The sequence below is a fragment of the Magnolia sinica genome, chromosome 2, assembly GCF_029962835.1.
Source record: "Magnolia sinica isolate HGM2019 chromosome 2, MsV1, whole genome shotgun sequence".
NCBI lineage: Eukaryota > Viridiplantae > Streptophyta > Magnoliopsida > Magnoliales > Magnoliaceae > Magnolia > Magnolia sinica.
This window is the reverse complement of record NC_080574.1, coordinates 35,688,453-35,706,630: the sequence shown is the minus strand read 5'-3', so window position 1 is coordinate 35,706,630 and position 18,178 is coordinate 35,688,453. Positions and strand designations below refer to the sequence as shown.

The window sequence follows — 18,178 nt, the reverse complement described above, 5'->3', positions numbered from 1 at the left end:
AGTTGGACTCACCCATTGACTATCAGATATAGGGTATATAATACCCACGTCCAATAGTTTAAGAACCTCGGCCTTAACCACTTCCTTCATGTTTGGATTTAGTCTACGTTGTGGTTGCCGAGCGGTTTTTGCATTATCCTCAAGATATATGCGGTGAGTACAAATCGAGGGATCGATTCCCTTGAGGTCCGCTATCGTCCATCCTAGGGCTCCTTTATGCTCAATGAGAGTAGATATGAGCATACTCTCTTGTTCTTTCTCCAGGTGGGCAGAGATCACCACTGGGTATGTCTCATCTTGACCTAAATAGGCATATTTCAAATCAGAGGGCAAAGGTTTTAGGTCAAGCTTCGGCGGCTTGAGATTAGACGGAAGAGGCACTACATCGGTTTGTGGTAATTCTTCAAATTGTGGCCTCCACCGGTTAACTTCAAGTACCGGTGCAGTATCAAGCAAGGCGCACGTCTCCCTAAGCATGTCATCATCAAAATCATGGGAGTGGGCCAGGCACGTCTCCAGATGGTCGGAGGATAAGGTCAGCGGTGTCGTATCTTCCACGAAAGAGTCAATCATGTTAATGTCGTGGAAATCGTCATCATCCTCTGAGTTGCTGCCGTTATTGAAAAAAATGTTTGACTCCAATGTCAAATTTCCAAAAGACATAGTCATGACACCATTCCTGCAATTGATAATTGCATTTGACGTGGCAAGGAATGGGCGACCAAGAATGACGGGAATCTGAGTGCTCATGTTATTGATGGGTTCGGTGTCCAGGATGATAAAATCTACAGGGTAGTAAAATCTATCGACCTGGACTAACACATCCTCAATTATCCCTCTTGGTACACGAACAGAGCGATCAGCAAGTTGTAGTGTGGTTAGGGTGGGTTTTAATTCACTCAAACCTAGCTGTTTGTATACCGAGTAGGGAATCAGATTGACGCTCCTAAGTCAAGAAGTGCGTGATCAATTCGATGGTTCCCGATTACACATGATATGGTTGGGCTACCGGGATCCTTGAATTTCTGCGGCACGTCTTGCTTCAGGATGGCACTCACTTTCTCAGTCAAGAAGATTTTCTTTTGAATAATTTTTCATCTTTTGGTCGTGCATAAGTCTTTCAAAAATTTGGCATATGAAGGAATCTGTTTCATGACATCAAGTAGAGGAATGTTGACTTTCACTTGTTTCAACACCTCTAATATCTGAAACCAACCGTTGGGGGAATGGAGCAACGGGCTTCTCTAGAAGTTTCGGTTCTACTTTTTGTGGGGCATCACGGATCCATCATTGTTGTCCTCTTACGGTTCTTGAGGCTTTTCGGGCCTAACCAGGAAGAGTTTTATCAATGATCTTCCCACTCCTAAGAGTGGTGATGGATTTAGCATGCCCCATCTGATTTGAAGAGCTGGGATCATTAATCTCGTACTGCGGTTTAGGATTGGGGAGAGGTTGTGCAGGAAGCATCCCCTTTTCTATAACCGTCATACGAGAATCTATCTTTTGCATAAAATCTGTAATTCCCCGCATTGCCTGAGCCAGCTCTTGTATGGAATTTTGAACCGGTTCCTCTTGAGGTTTCACTTGATTTGGATTTTGATTGAAGAAACCTGGAGGGGTAGCCGTTTGTCCATTCCTCCAACTAAAGTTTGGATGATTTTTCCAGCCAGGATTGTATGTATTGGAGTTAGGTCCAGTAAAAGGTCTTTGATAGTTATTTACGGCATTGGCTTGTTCATTCAACACTCCTCGAAAGGCAGGTATTGTAGGACAGTTTTCAGTTGTGTGAATGTTGCAATCACAGATGCCGCAAACAATTTCATTGACCTTATCCTTCTTTCCTTCCATGGCCTCAACTTTCCTTATGAGCGTAGTCACTTTACACTTGAGATCATCCTCTTCTTTCAAGAGATATAATCCACCTTTCTCCTTTAATTGAGTCGGCCTAGACGTGGTGTTCGCCATTGGGTTATAGTCCCATGATTGTGTTTTTTCAACGAGACTATCCAGGTAATCCCATACCTCGTCAACATCTTTGTTGATGAACTCTCCATTACACATTGTCTCGACCATTTGGCGCATGGAAGATGTCAGTCCATCATAGAAAAAATTTGTAATACGCCACGTTTCAAATCCGTGTTGTGGGCATGAACTGACCAAATCTTTGAACCTTTCCCAACATTGGAAGAATGCTTCATCTTCCTTTTGGGCAAAGTTCATGATTGCTTTTCTGAGGGTAATCGTTTTATGATGTGGGAAGAATTTTTTTATGAATTCCCTCTACATGTCGTTCCATGTGCCAATGGATCTAGGACGCAGTGATTGTAACCACGTCTTAGCTTTCTCTTTTAAGGAAAAAGGAAAGAGTTTCAGCCTAATTGTATCCTCAGATACATTAGGAAAACATAAAGTAGCCATAATCTCATCGAACTCTTTCAAATGTAAATATGGACTCTCTGATTCAAGTCCATGAAATTTGGGAAGGAGTTGGATAACTCCTGGCTTGATGTCCATTTGTCCTGTGTTTTCAGGAAAAATCATGGATGAGGGCGTACCAACTCCCACCGGTTGTAGATAGTCTCGTAAAGTACGAGGCGGGGGTGCCTGTTGCACCTCATTCTCATCTTAGATATCCTCCACCCTGGGTGGAAGTAGAGGAGGTTGGTCTTCAGCCATAACTTCAATTAACTTAGGGGATTTCGAGCGGTGTCTAGTCCTGCGATGGATAGTCAACCCCTCAACCAATCCTCCTTTAGTCAAGAGACGTCGAGTGTTGTCACGAGCCCACTTGGGCATGAAACACTCGCAACCCTCAATCAAATTCACGCCTAATCCTAAGAAAGGAAAATAAAATCTAAAAAGAAAGAGAGGGAGAGTTGGAAAGAAATTACCAAATTGAAGCTCCTAAGTTAAGGACCTACAAAATAAAACAAAATAAGTTAGATTTTTAAAACAAGAGAGGAACAATGCTTTTAAAAGAAAGATAGTAGTAAACTAATTTCTAAAAGAAAGTGGAAACTTCTAAAATAAATTAGGAAAGTCCTAAACTAGAAAGTAAATTACTAAAAAGAGAATTGAAAAATGGAAAGTAGGAAAGGAGTGTACCGAATTAGAGATTTCTATCTTAAAGGCCTACAAAATAGGAAGGTTAGTTTCTAAACAAAAATTCTAAAAATAAATTAGGAAACAAATTAGATTTTAAAAGAGTTAAAATTAAAAAGTTACTAAAATAGAAAGTTAATTTCTAAAAAGGGAAAGTAATAACCTAATTTCTAAAAATAAACTATTTCCTACAGAAGGAAGGATACTAGAATTAGAAAATTTCTAAAATTTAAACCCTAATTCTAAAAATAGGAAAAAGTAGAGAGATTAGGAAGGAATTACCAATTGAGAAACTTATGTCAAGATCCTATAAAACAGGAAACAAGTTAGTTTTGAACTCAAATAAAAATAAATAAATAAACTAAAGTTAGTAAAATCCTAATCTTAAGCTGGGCCTAGCCGCCAAACCCGTTCAAGGAAGAAGACGAGCGCCGAGGCTAGCACAAGTATCGAGTGTTCACTCCCCAAGTATAGGGTTATGATGTAGTAATAAACTCGGTAAGATCGAGGTCGAATCCACAGGGACTGAAACTTATACGTTGTCTGAAACCAAGTAGAACTAGAACTAGACTAAGATGTGATCTAAACCAAATAGAATTTAAGGAACAATTTGTGGAATAATTATCTAAAACTTTAAGGAATTCAGAGGAAGGAAACTAGGGATTCAGAGGATCCACTTGTAGAGATCAGGGAGAAATTATGCCTGCTTCAGAAATCATGGAATTTGACTAGACTTCCTTTGATATAGTTTTCAAGAGGTGAAAGGTATATGAATTAGAATGGATTCCATCACCAAGCCATGCCCAGGAGACAAAGTAAACAACAGAATTAAACTAATTACCAACCAACCAACAATGTATGAGGATCAGGAAGGGTACTGTCATCCTACCATGCCCATTGGACAATGATGAACAACAGGGGTTCCTGACTTCATAAACATAAAAAAGGGGAAAGAAATACTCAAAGCCATTGCAAACCCATTGTAATTTCAGTCAAAACAGACCATAAAAGACTAAGAAAAATATTCCTTCAATAATCAACTATATTAAATCCAGTTTATGAATTAAAGGCACACAGTAAAATCTCCCATCTCGCTACAGGCTTCACCTCTTAGCCCTAGCTAAGAAGTTTAGCCAGACATGAATGGCTTGGACTCAAAGCAAATAAACAAGAGAGAGAAAACGAGAAAATAAAAGAAAAATAAGAAAAACTTCTTATCTTTTCTCTCCCATCTTCTCTCTCTATCTTCCTTTCTTCCGTCCTCCACACGTTGCCAGCAGCTTGAATCCCTCTAGCCACGTCTAGCAGAAAGCCCAGCTCACGTGTTGATCTCTTCTTTCTTCAAAGCCAAGACCGCCACCCACAGTTTCTCTGCTCTTCCTCTCACGTTCCAGCTTCCAGCCTCCCTTTTTTCTCTTTCTTCTCTCTCTTTATAGGTGCCAGGGGCTGTGCTCTAGCCGCAGAAAACCCACCTGCTGCCTCCCTGCCAAACTCTTTCTTCTCTCTCTTTATAGGTGCCAGGGGCTGTGTAGGAGAGGCCTAGCCGGATTGCGAAATCCTTCGCGACAGATTCCTTGCGGAACTCTGCTTCTGCAACAGGAAACGCTTAACTGTTTACGTTTGGACTCAGTTTGAGAGGAGTTTTCCCTTCTTTGAAATCTGCCAACATGGCGAGTGTAAGCACCCCGTGTATGATCAAATGGACGGCTTGGATCGCTGATTCGTTCACGGACGGCGGCCCACAACTTCCCGCAACTTTCGATTTTCCCGAACGCGCGTAAGGCGTACGCAGAGGCGCTGACGTATTCGGTGGGCCCCACAGAGGTATTTTCGGAGAAATCCACCCCGTCCATTAGATTCAGGACGAAATTTCAGTCAAGAATGGGTGGTTTTGAACGTCCATTGACGCGGCCCAGAGAAGAAATCACCTCAAAAATCGTTTTGAACGTCGCAGGACCGCCTGTTTGTGGCCTCTGTATCGCGCACGTGTGCTTGCATGGGTCCAAAAGTTCAGCAAGGTTTTGTAGTAGTCGAGGCCCTCTACACGATGGACGGTTTGGATTGTCCGTACGTATGCTCTGTGGGGCCCACTAGCATCCGTAAAAACAGACAGCGTCCGTCCGTTTTACATAAAACGGTAGTTGCCGTATTTGAGAAGGAGATGCGGGTCAGCGCTGCTGACCCGCGTAACGTGGTTCGGTGCGGCTCGGCACGTGTACATGTGCAGTGTACACGCCTCACATACAAGCCCCAATGTGATGTGATTTGAAAATCTGATCCAGCCATTTACTTTCTCATCTTATTTAAACCGTCGAGACCAAAGTTGAGACAGTTCCAGATATCAGGTGGGCCCAGAATCAACGGTTTATGGGCTGATCTGTCAGTTGGGGTACTTCCATAGTGATCCGAGGGCTGAAATTTGATATGTACGGTTAATTTATGGCCCTCAGGCCATGTATGAAGTTTTGAGCCAATCAGATGGCAAAAACTATGTGATCTTGCATTTTTCATCAATTTCGAGCCTCTTTAACGTGAATAACTTGATTTCCTCGGATCCCTGGTGTGTAATTCCATCGATCTTGGTCCCCTGGAGTCCGTCCCTTGCCTTGGATGTCATCAGAGCGTCAAATCCATGGTTTAAGCACTCTTTTTCAGTTCATGCTTGTAAATACACTTTGCATCACAAATACAATTAAATCAGGCTATTTAAACGGTATCATGCTTGTAAATCCATGCAATAAATGGGTCTGATATGCAATATTTGACCCTCAACAAGAAGAAAGCTAAGGAAGTGAGGGCATTCTCACTCACATGGGGGCATTCACAGTAGCATTTAGGTAAAGAGAGTTAATTGATTTGGATTGGTAAGAGTCTGGTGCTCTTCATTCTATACTGCTTTTATAAACTTAGAGAAAAGGTGGCCTTACATGTTTTTTGTTAGAAGTTTTGAATGGTAAGTCGTGCAAATCTTCTTAATCGTTCAAGTAAGTGTAACTTATCACATTCGGCACATGCATGTATAAGAGAAATTATGTATATTACTCTTCTAATCTTGTAAAGTATAAAAGGACTTTTGTTGGAGAGCTTCACGTTATTAGACTCTTGATTGCTTAAAGAGTTGCTTTTGTGGTACTCTTACGTTTAATACTTACTAGAAGTTACTTTTACTGAAATCTTACTTTGTAAAGAATTACTTTTGTTGTTCTCTTAGTATTTAATGCTTTCCAATATAATCGTACTTCTAACCTCTTGGCCACCTAATTTATTAGGCTGCCACGTGTCATTCTTAGTTGTTTTATCTAATTATGATAGGCCATATCTAAACAACTAGATCTACCTCATTTTTGGAATCGTAGCCTAAAATATTATGGCAAATGGATGGACGGTGTTATGGGAAAATGTAAGTAGACCTAATAAGGACCGACTCAATCAAATCAGATCGATCAATAAGGCCTCGGAAGGAGAACATCGCGACAAGTCCAACCTTGCTTCCGAACTACGATTCCAAAACTAGGGTTACCGGGGAGAGACAGACGAGGCAATCGAAGCCGATCTCTTATCTAAAGAATTACAGCCCTAGATTGGATAAGCCGAGCTCTTGTCTAGAACTCTCGTCCGAAGAACTACGGTCCTGGATCGGCTGAGCCGAGCCCTACTCACATCTCAGAGGCAGGAGACGTACTCTGACCACAGACTTCGACCATAAGGTCTGACCAACGGCTTGAGAGACCGAGTTCCAGAGCCAACCCCAGTATGAATGTGTCCGAAGATCATGCCTGTAGATACCCCCCATTAAGGCATACAGGAGAGTGAACTGGGGCACGATCTAAAAATAATGGCCGACATCTTCGCATGCGCGACATCCGCTTGATTGAGCGAATCATGCCGAGATTGGTGGTCATGATCTCATCGTCTCATGGGTATAAATACTAGAGGAACCCATTACAACAGGTACGCAATATCTCACACCATCTCTCTACATTACGGAACTTAAATCCAGATTCCCTAGCCTGACTTAGGCATCGGAGGGTCCCCTATTTAAGTCAGGGTCTTCTTTGCTCACCTTTTTGTGCAGGACCAAGGTCCGTTCCGAGTTCTCAGTATTGAGGAGGGTGGTCTAGATTTTGACCTCAATTGAAGATACGTACAAAACCCATAGATAAAGGTGGTCCCTCGGAGCCCTTTGCCATTCCTATGTTGGGAAGGGCGGGAGGGTGTACCCAATCTGATTTTTTGTTTTCAATTAATTTCTTTTTCTTTTTCTTTCTGAGTCTTATGCTGAAGAGGAGTCTGCCCAATTCGGGTATGGGTCATCTGTCATCCATCCAAAGGGACCACATACGGACTCGGAGAAATCAATTCACGCGGATCCCTGTTTATTAAGGAATATTCACAGGATATATGGCTCTGGCTAGGGACACTGGCCAAAAAACCCCATACTTGCATGTCGAAATAAGTCACCCATTTGTTTGAGAACAATTGCAAATGCCTCCTTTGTCTTTTAGATTATTGTAAATACCCACTTTACTAGAGAAATTAAGAGGGACATGCATCCAATTTACAAAAGACATCCTTGTTGGATGAGTTTACTTTGCATGCATAACCTGGGAATTCACCCACAATAAAACTGCTCCACCGTAAAAATTAGATGTACAAAAAAAAAAAAATCAGACTAAGCTAACCATTAGGTGGGGACACACTATATAAAGCAATGGACACCTACACAAAATACTCCAAATTCAGTTGGTAGGCCACCTAATGTTTGAAACACCCTGGGGTATCGATTTTCACGGTGAACTGACCCTACACGTACGCATTATGGTAGGCCACGTGTACGACCAGGTGCATATGGGATAAGTTAGACAGGTCAACTGCTCAAAGATATCCACTCGTTCCTTTATATGGAGGAATCTGCAAAAAAAAAAACCTTTGAATGAGGGGACAAATATATAATAATCCAAAAGCGTAGGGAGGTGATGTTTCATATATTAGAGGGAATTGTTTACAATTATGCTGCCTGCCAACATGCAACTGGTGCAGGACATGAAACCAGTAGGGTCCACAAACGAAGACTGTTCTTCTCAAAATTAGGCTGATCAGCACAACAAGTGGACAACACCTGCACGTTTGAGTCAAATGGTTGGTTGGTTGTCTATTCGTTTCAACAGTGTGACCCACCTGAAAAAAAATGTGCGGTGTGACAAGTTTATGGTACTGAGAACAATGGTTGATTATTTTCACTTGACTCATCAACTGGACATGTGATATACAGCTGCGCCGTGACCTGTACGTCCAATCACTAATACCCAATCGGAGGTGAAAGTGATTTGGATAGTTAGCATCCTAAAATAGGCATATCTTGCAAACCAAAATGAGTTATTTACCATATATAGTTTTGGGGTAAGAGAAGCTACCAACTACATCGGGTTGCTCATTCCGAATTTTTGAGATTCCATTGGATCGACGGTTGAAGATGCATTTTATTTCTGTTTTTATTATTTATAGTAAGTTTTAGTTTGATCGTAATGTTTTATCCATTGAGTTTTGAAGGTCGTGCTCAACATAAAAATGATTTAGAAAAATTAGGAGAATAACTTGGTCAGGCCACATTGGATACTTACTATTTTTAGCAAAAAAAATTGAAGCCGGCTAGAAATCATGATCCAACTATTTATAGTAAGTCACAATCTTAAGGAGTTTGAGTTGTGTTTGATTCCAAATTTCTTCTTAAGATTGATATCATTATTTAAAGGATTATAAATTTATTTTTATCAACAATCAATTTATTTTCAAAATTATTAGAATTTTATGTTTTCTTCCCTCATAAATTAAAAAAAATCCTTGTAAGGAGCCTAGAGAAACTCCATGGACTTAAGAGTAATTATCTTCGAGGGAGATGGTGCTCGACCTCATCACATCCATCCTTGCATCATTTGATCAGCGTGGTTTCTTGCACAGTGGCATGTGAAATGTGCTCTGGAGTTAATAGACCGTTGATTGATATAATTAGGCTCCAATCATGGCTCAGTGGCAGACGCAGCGTACTTCAATGTTGAGGTCGTGGAAAAATCAAATAATGCGTTAGAGCTACTGATCAGTGCTACGTGGGTTCCATCATATATATGTTTTATCCATTCCGTCCACAAAGTTTTTTACTCATTTTAAGGGATGAACCCAAAAAAAGAGGCATATCCAAATCTCAAGTGGACCACACCATACGAAACAGTTCTGTTGATTGAATGCTTACAATGAGGCCACAAAAGCTTTAGGTCAAGCTGATATTTGTGTTTCTCTTAATCCATGTCTATGCGACCTAATCAACAGGTTGGATGGAAACTAAACATTACAGTGGGCCCTAGGAAGTTTTTAATGGTGGGCATTCAATCACCACTATTTCCCAGTGGTGTGGTCCACCTAAGATTTAGATCTATTTCATTTTTGAGCACATACCCTAAAATGAGCTGGAAAAATCAATGAACGGTCTGGATAAAACACATACATGGTGGTGGTGCCCACAAAGCAACGATACGGGTTGGGTTATTATGCAATCCACGTCCAGTCTGTGAGTACAAGGAATTAAAATAAAGAAATCATGTCCCCGTAGAGACCGGATTCTGGAAACGGATCGGCTACTCCCCCTGCCACCGGCCAATGGCTGTTGGTCGGTGCTGTGTGGGCCCCACCATGATGTATGTGTTTCATCCATGCCGTCCATCTATTTATTGTATGAGACCAAAACTAAGGTATATCCCAGTCTCATGTGGACCACATTATAGGAAACAGTCTTGAACGAGCTTCAACTATTAAAAACTTTTTGAGGGCCATAAAAGTTTTGGATCAAGCTTATCTTTGTTTTTCCCCTTCATCTGGGTCTGTATGACCTAATCAACAGATTGGATGTCAAGTAAACATTACAGTGGTCTTTAGGAGGATTTTAATGGTGGATATCCAATCACTATTGTTTTCCTGTGGTGTGGTCCACTGGAGATTTATATTCCTATTATTTTCAGGATCAAGCCCTAAAATGATCTATAAAAATGGATGAACGGCATGGATGAATCACATACATCATGGTGGGGTCCACAGAGCACCGACCACCAGCCAGGGGGCTGGTGGCAAGGGGAGTAGCCAATCCGTTCCCCCGGATTCTCTATCACTGCTGGTAGAATAGGCTTGTTCTATAACTAATTCACCAACGTGTAAAAAGTTATTCACCCTCTTCTAAAAATTACTCACATACATCTTCACCTACATTTGTACTATTGCACGTGCGGGCCCATCATATTGTACGTGCGCCATGCTATCAGCGTGTTAAGCGAGTGCCACCCCAAAACCTCAAAATCACCATATTTACCTACATGATGGTTGAATCAGCCTGATTTACCGAGCGTCCATCGTTCACCACTGGGAAAACTTATTTGGACGGTTCGGATGCCACACACTCACACCATGGTAGGCCCACGCACAACCCTTTTATTGTGAGATTGTTCTGCAAGTGCCTATTGAGGAACCAGCCTCAAACAGATATAATATAATAATTTTCTTAGATATAATGGCATTACAGTTTGCCATTGCATAATGCCATTTTTTCTGGTATTTGGGATATTCATTTTTTTTAATTGTGGACCACCTTTCCACCTTTACACGTCACTACACCATTTTCGTACCGGAGTGCTCCACGACACTTATTGGACTCTACGGGTGAAACGCCTCACCTATGTGGGGCCCACCTTGTTGTGCGTGTGACATCAATCCCACCCGTCAGGTGGGGCCTCCTTACGTTACACCGTGCGGAATAATGTAAAATCACTACTAAAACTCAGTCTGCGGTGTGGCTTGCTTGATTCACGTGGAAACATACGTTCATCCCTACGTCTGATGAACGGATTGGATGGAATATTCGCACAATGGTCGACACCGTAACGGTTAGTTTCCTTTCCCACTTTTTTCCCTTGGTGTGGCCCATCTGAGTTACTGATCACACCAAGCTTCATTCCCAACGGCTAATGTAGAGGGCCACACCTAATGGACGTAATGGATTTCATATGCACAGCATTGTTGCATGGTTAGGCGAAGAGCTTATTCTTGATTTTTATTTTAATCTTAATTTCTTGCAGATATCCGACCGGCCAAACGGGCCCTTAGTAATGACCGTGTGGGCCATTTTAAACGTGCCCGTCAATAAATACGAGACTGCCAATATCAGTCTCTTTCTCTCTCAGTTTTTGAATTTCAGCGCACCAACCGACTACCATTGGATATTTTATAGGCTTTTTCAGTTTTTGGGTACACGTGTCATCATGCAGTACGTCATCAACAGTGTGGATCACCTTAATTTGGGAAACGGATTGGCTACTCCCCTGCCACCAGCCAATGGCTGATGTTCGGTGGTCTGTGGGCCCCACAATTATGTATATGTTTCATCCATGCCATCCATCTTTTTTTATATATCATTTGATGGAATTATACAAAAAATGAGGTATATAATGATCTCAAGTGGACCACATTACAGGAAACAGTATTGAATGAACATCGACCATTAAAAAAATTTTGGGGGCCATAAAAGTTTTGGATCAACCTGATCTTTGTTTTTTCCATTCATCTGGATTTTTATAACCTAATCAAAAGATTGGATGTCGAATAAAAAGTACAGTAGGCCTTAGGAGGATTTGAATGGTGGATACAATCACTATTGTTTTCCTATGGTGTGGTCCACATGAGATTTATATCCCTCTAATTTTTGGGATTTAGCCTAAAATAATCTGTAAAAATGGATGAACAGAATTGATGAAAAACATACATCATGGTGGGGCCCATAGATCACCGACCACACCCACCGGGCTGGTGGCAGGGGGAGTAGCCAATCCGTTTCCCTTAATTTGGGTACACGTGTCACCATGCAGTACGTCATCAACAGCGTGGATCACCTTAATCAGCCCTAACTGATTTTGGTGAACATATCCAGTGCATTGTGAATTGCCTCACTTGCCACGTCATGCATTTGTCTTTTACGGTATGGCCCATGTATCTGATCATGTGTATCTTTTTTCAATTACTCGAGCTCATTCGCTTTCAATACACCTGTCCTGATACAGGACCTTCATATCTGGCCTGTATGGGCCACGCCCCAACACGATGTATGTGTCCTATCCATGTCATTCCTCCATTTTTCCAGACTATTTTATGTTATGAGTTCAAAAATGAAACAGATCCAAATCTCATATGGACCACACCACAGGAAAGAATAATCACCGTTAAAATTTCTTAGGTGCACAAAAGTTTTGAATTAAGCTGATATATGTGTTTTCTCTTCATCCAGGTGTGCGTGACGTAATCAACAGATTGGATGACAAATAACATTACAGTCATCCCTTAAAAAACTTTAATGATGGGCTTTCAATCTCCACTATTTTCTTGTGGCGTGGTTTGCTCGAGATTTGGATATCCCTCATTTTTTGAATCATACTTTATAACTATCTTTAAAAATATATGGACGGCTTGGATAAAACACATATATCATGCGGGGCCCACAGAGCATTGTCAGTAGCCACCTGCTACTGACTCTGTCATTATGCAATCCGCGTCCGTTTCAAACTAGTCAGACTTTTGGACATTTTCTCTCTGTGGCTCACCTTCAAACTGAAAAAAGTCCGGATATTCCTCGCATTAATCATCCAACTTGGAATAGTGAGGCTCGAGGGACCAATGGTGGGTATTACTTGTCATTGACCTTGTGGACAGCCTGCAAAGATGTAGCTGGATTCATGTAATTGAGCTGGCCAAGTGAAATGACAGAAGCACAGACATTGGTTTCAACGCAAATGCACATTGATGCAATAGAAACTATCTTTCCACTAGGGCCTAGTTGGATCGGCGTAGAGGGGTGTATTGTATCGTATTAACAATGAATTTTTACATTATACAATGTTTGAATAGGACTTGGCATCGGATCGTACGCATGCACGCGAATACAACATTATCTCAAAATTTTCAAAAGGCGGTAGAGTAATTTTAAACGGCCTTGCATCATGCAGTGCAGTGTAGTCATCGCGTTGTATTTTCGCCGAAGCTTGTAGCTATCTCTTTGAACTGCTACATCGTCCACCCCAATGACTCGCTATCTCCGCTCAAATCATCAACCCCCCTTCCCCCGCCGCCACCATCCACATCTGCCGTCTCCTTCACCTTCCACTTCCAATCATGCAAGATCTCAGTCCTCTGCCACTTCCGAAGCTTTGAGATGTCACAGAGGAAGTCGTTCGTCTGCCCCTCAGTCATATCACTATCAACGTCGAAGATCCCGGTCTTCAGGTGGAGCTTGAGAAGATCGAAGCGGGCGACATCGTCCTCGCCGAAGAGCATGATAGGCTGCTTGAGGAAGCGGAGGCGGCGGATGACCTCGGCCCGGGGGAGATCGAGGGCATCGATCTTGGATTTCTTCCTGGCAAAGCTTCTAGATTTTCTTTTGTTCAAGTTCGGAGCATTTGAAGAATCTCTTGCCAAAGAAGCCTTCTTATTGGAGCACCTGCCGCTTCTTCTGCAGCTCTCGTTTCAGGAGATCCATCTCGGGTCCATTGGATTGGAAAGAGAGTGCGGGGAGAATGGAAATATCCTACACAAGCATTGCCCTGATCATTTCTTGCGGACGCCTTTCGTAGGAAGTTCCTGCGCTGGTAACCCAGGTAGGGCCCACTTTCATGTTTGTGAATGATCCTCATCGTCCATCGGTTCTGTGAGTTCATTTTAGGACATATTTCCATTTTAGATGCCATTTGTAAGGCTTGTATCCTAGTCCGTACCTTCCCTTAGACTTCCGCGATCCTCCCTATCGAATTCTGGCAATCCGTGACCTGTAATCAGCGTTTTGCGTGCGACCCTAGGTCGCATCCCGTAGATCTTAGTCAACTTGACTCGAAACTTATACCATTGCGACCGCGCCGTCATTGTGGTTCCAACGCCGTGACTTGCGCGCCGATGCAATACCCATGCCAGGAGTTGTGAGCTTGCGTTTATTTCGAGGAAAATGCCGTATGTTACAAATCTCAAGAGAATCTCTACCATCCATCACATCAATCAATCAATCAATCAATCACAAGTCAAGTACACAACCCATCCTTCTCTTACCAACAAAGCATGGCACTCATCTCTCTCCCATCCCCAAAGTCAACTCTCTCTCTCTCCACCCATCCCCCTCTTACACAACCCATCCTTCTCATCCCATCCTTCTTACAACACCATTTCACTCTTTCCCTCTCTCATTCTCTCTACCATTTCACAAGCTTCCATAAGAGAAAAGCTCTAAGGAGAGAAAAAGATCAAGGCCCACTTCCTACCCCCACATCTCACCATCCAACCCTTTAATCTTCATCATCCACCCTTAAAGAGGAAGCTTAGGAGCTAAGGAGTCTAAAGAGCTAAAGAAGAGGACGAACGGTGGGTGATCTTAAGATTTCCATCATTAATCTCTATTTGAGGGCCCACATGTGGTGGGACCCATCTCGATGTATGCATGTGCATGGAGGAGCTCATAATGGCGGAGCTCCTCCCATCTCCACCAATCTCTCTCTCTCTCTCTCTCTCTCTCTCTCTCTCTCTCTCTCTCTTTCTCTCTATCTCTCTCTCTCTCTTTCCCATGTGTTGTGGACCCCACGTGATGTGTGTACTCCATATCCATGTTGGCCACCTGTGCGACCCACGTTGCCGACATCCAGCAGACTAGCCCACCTTGCCCGTCCATTTTGGACAGACCCTGATGAAGGGAAACACAAATATCAGTTTGATTCAAAACTCTGGTGGGCCACACGTGGGACCCACCTGAAATGGAAGTGGATTGGCTGGGGTACCTCACACCAGCTATATAGCTGTTGTATTTACGTTAGCAAGCTATGTGGGTCCCACCAGCTGCATAGGTGCTGCTATGACGTTAGCAAGTGGGCCGATCATGAGGCATGTGTTATACCTACACCATCCCTCCATGGGACCTCATGATGTATGTGTCCTATATCAACATTGTCCATCCATTTAATGGACGTGGGACCCACCCACATGTGCTGCACGTGTGGGATGGGGCCCACCTTGATGATATGTGTTTTATTTAAACCGTCCATTTGTATGGACATCATCTAGTCTATGGACCTAGTCTTAGATATGTGTTACGTGTGGGATGGGGCCTACCTTGATGATATGTGTTTTATTTAAACCGTCCATCTGTATGGACGTCAGCTAGTCTGTGGACCTGATCTTAGATATGTGTTATATCCAAACCGTCCATCTGTATGGACGTTAGCGAGATATGTGGGTCTGATCTGAGGTATGTGTTAAATCCAGACTGTCCATCTGCTGGTGGGCCAGCAGCCCAGCCATATGGTTGTTGCATTGACGTCAGAAGTTCTGTGGGTTTCATCCCCACCGTCCGTCTGTTGGACAGGTGGGACCCACCTTTAATGCATGTATTGTATATCAGCACCGTCCATCTGATATTGCCATGTGGGGCTAACCATGATGTATCTATTCCATCCAGCCGTCCATCTGGACATTTTGCTAGGTGGGGCCCTCTTTGATTTATGTGATATACATGCACACCGTCCATCTTGATGGTGCTGCGTAGGTCACCCCATGATGCATGTGTTCTTCCAAACCGTCCATCTGTTGTGGGTCCCACATAGCAGTAGCTGCAACCCATTGACGTCAGCAAGTTTTGTGGCCCCATCATGAGGTATATGTTATATCCCAACCGTCCATCCTCTTTGCGAGCTCATCTTAAGGCTTGAGACAAGAAATAAGACAGATCTATCTATCAAGTGGACCACACTGCAAAAACTAGTGGAGGATTGAACGTCTACCATTGAAACCCGTTTGGGGTCTCAAAAGTTCTGGATCAATATGAAATTTGTTTTCCTCTTAATTCAGGTCTTTGTGACCTTATGAATAGATTGGATGGAAAATAAACGTTATGGTGGGCCCTGTGAATTGTTTAACGGTGAAATCATTATCTCCACTACTATTTGTGGTGCGGTCCAGATGATATTTCGATATGGTTCCTTATTTGGGTAATGCTCTAAAATGATCTCTAAAAATAGATGAATGGTGTAAATAGTCCAACTAGGATGATGGGTCCCACTTGATGTATATGAAGCCCATTGTTGCGGCCCATGTGATGCAGCCCGATGTGATGTATATGAGGCCCATGAGTGAGGCCCAGTGTAATGTATGTGAGACCCAGATGGTGAGGCCCAATGTGATGTATATGAGGCCCGTGAGTGAGGCCCGATGTGATGTATGAGAGGCCCATGGGACGTGGCCCATTGTGATGTATTTGAGGCCCATGGGACATGGCCCATCATGATATATTTGAGGCCCATGGGATGTGGCCCAATGCGATGTATGTGAGGCCCTTGTATGAGGCCTAATATAATGCATGTGAGGCCCATGAGTGAGGCCCAATGCGATGTATGTGAGGCCCTTGTGTGAGGCCCAAAACGATATATATGAGGACCGATGTGATATGTGATTCGACCATGATGTATGTAATAATGTTTATGATGGGCCATGTCTTGGGAGGAATGATGGTTTAATGTCCACATTGTAAGAGCAATGATGGTTAAATGTTCACATTGTAACTCTCGCTAGGGCCCATTGTTAAGCCCATTCTCACCTTCCCTTAGTGGGCTAACCCAAACCTTTGGGCCCCCATGATCGTTAAGCTCATTCTTGATATGAGTAGGCCGTCTAGGCCCATCCTTGATATGTGGAGGTACATCATCATCATATAACATGCTTAGTATAGCTGCATGATACATGCTCATGCGCATCATATATATGCTTGATATAAGGAGTGATTGATTGTAGTACATGCCATTGGGCGGATTATTATGGGACTCCCTGATAGGAGAAGTTGTCCACATGAGCGCACAGTACGCGCAGGATTGCTGCATGACTGGATAGTATGATTCATGCATTTCGTATTTGTGTGATATGATTTCTATATGCCCTAGCGACATCAGGGCCATAGCCTCCACAAGCTTATCTGAATGAGAAGATTGAACACCGAAAATACTGTTACTAGCATCAGGGTGCCATAAATGTCCCTAGGTGAAAATCTCTAAACCCGATGGTACCAAAGGATGACTCCAACGTCGAGACCGAGTGGATATATGAGCGCACAAGGGCCGTATACCAGTAGTCGCATCTCCCACCGTGTCGTGGTCGGTTGGAAAGGGGTGTGGCCTTATCCGTCCAAGGGTAGGGGGCATAACTAGGCTGAGTTTGGCTAGCTCATAAATGGGTCTGCTATCGACGTGCTGGGCCGATATTGGTAGGCGGATAGTGAGGTCTCTTCCACTTGCATGGTTGCGCGTCCAGTGGGTGACAATCTGGTGTATAGTGTACTAGACCCCGGTGATATATATATTCCAGAGATAAACTGTATTGATATGAGAATTTAGATGAGATTTGGTGTGCTTGAGTTGCACCTCGCATATAACATTGGTCCTGTACGCCTTGTATCGCATAGCCTTGGTATGACCAATAGCATTCATGCCTTACATCGCATAGCCTTAGTATGGTCGATAGCATTCATGCCTTGCATCGTATAGCCTTGGTATGGTCGATAGCATTCATGCCTTGCATCACATAGCCTTGGTATGGCTGTTAGCATTTATGGACTTGATAATATGTTTCCGCATTACTCTGATATTACATCCTGAGCACGCTTATATTACGCACTCACACCACCCTCTAAGTTTTTTATAAGCTTATGCACGACCGTTGCATGCAGGTGATGCTAGGCCGTAATTGAGTAGGAGCAGAAGTATACCGCAGAGCTTCTAGAGTTTTGTCATTATTATCATTGTATTTCCCTTTATGCGCATTGTACTCAAGTTTTGATCATAGTGGATTTTTGTGATGGTCTTCTCGTCATTGTTCGTGGGTTATGCTTATAGTTATGCTTATTACAAATCAAATTCATATTCAAAATCCTCCTTATAGAATTTCAGGATCAGAACCTGGTATATGGGTGCCGGGAGCCGAGAATGGGGTACTATGGAGGCTGTAGACGCTGGATTCAGCGATCAGA

The 18,178-nt window shown here is 42.9% G+C and overlaps 1 non-coding gene across 1 annotated transcript; it reads left to right on the top strand.

Annotated features, from left to right (window-relative positions):
• The first annotated feature begins 2,131 nt into the window (after positions 1–2,131).
• Positions 2,132–2,238, top strand: LOC131238166 (small nucleolar RNA R71). The gene has a single exon (XR_009167576.1). It is a non-coding gene; the product is annotated as a small nucleolar RNA R71 (small nucleolar RNA).
• Positions 2,239–18,178: the final 15,940 nt, after the last annotated feature.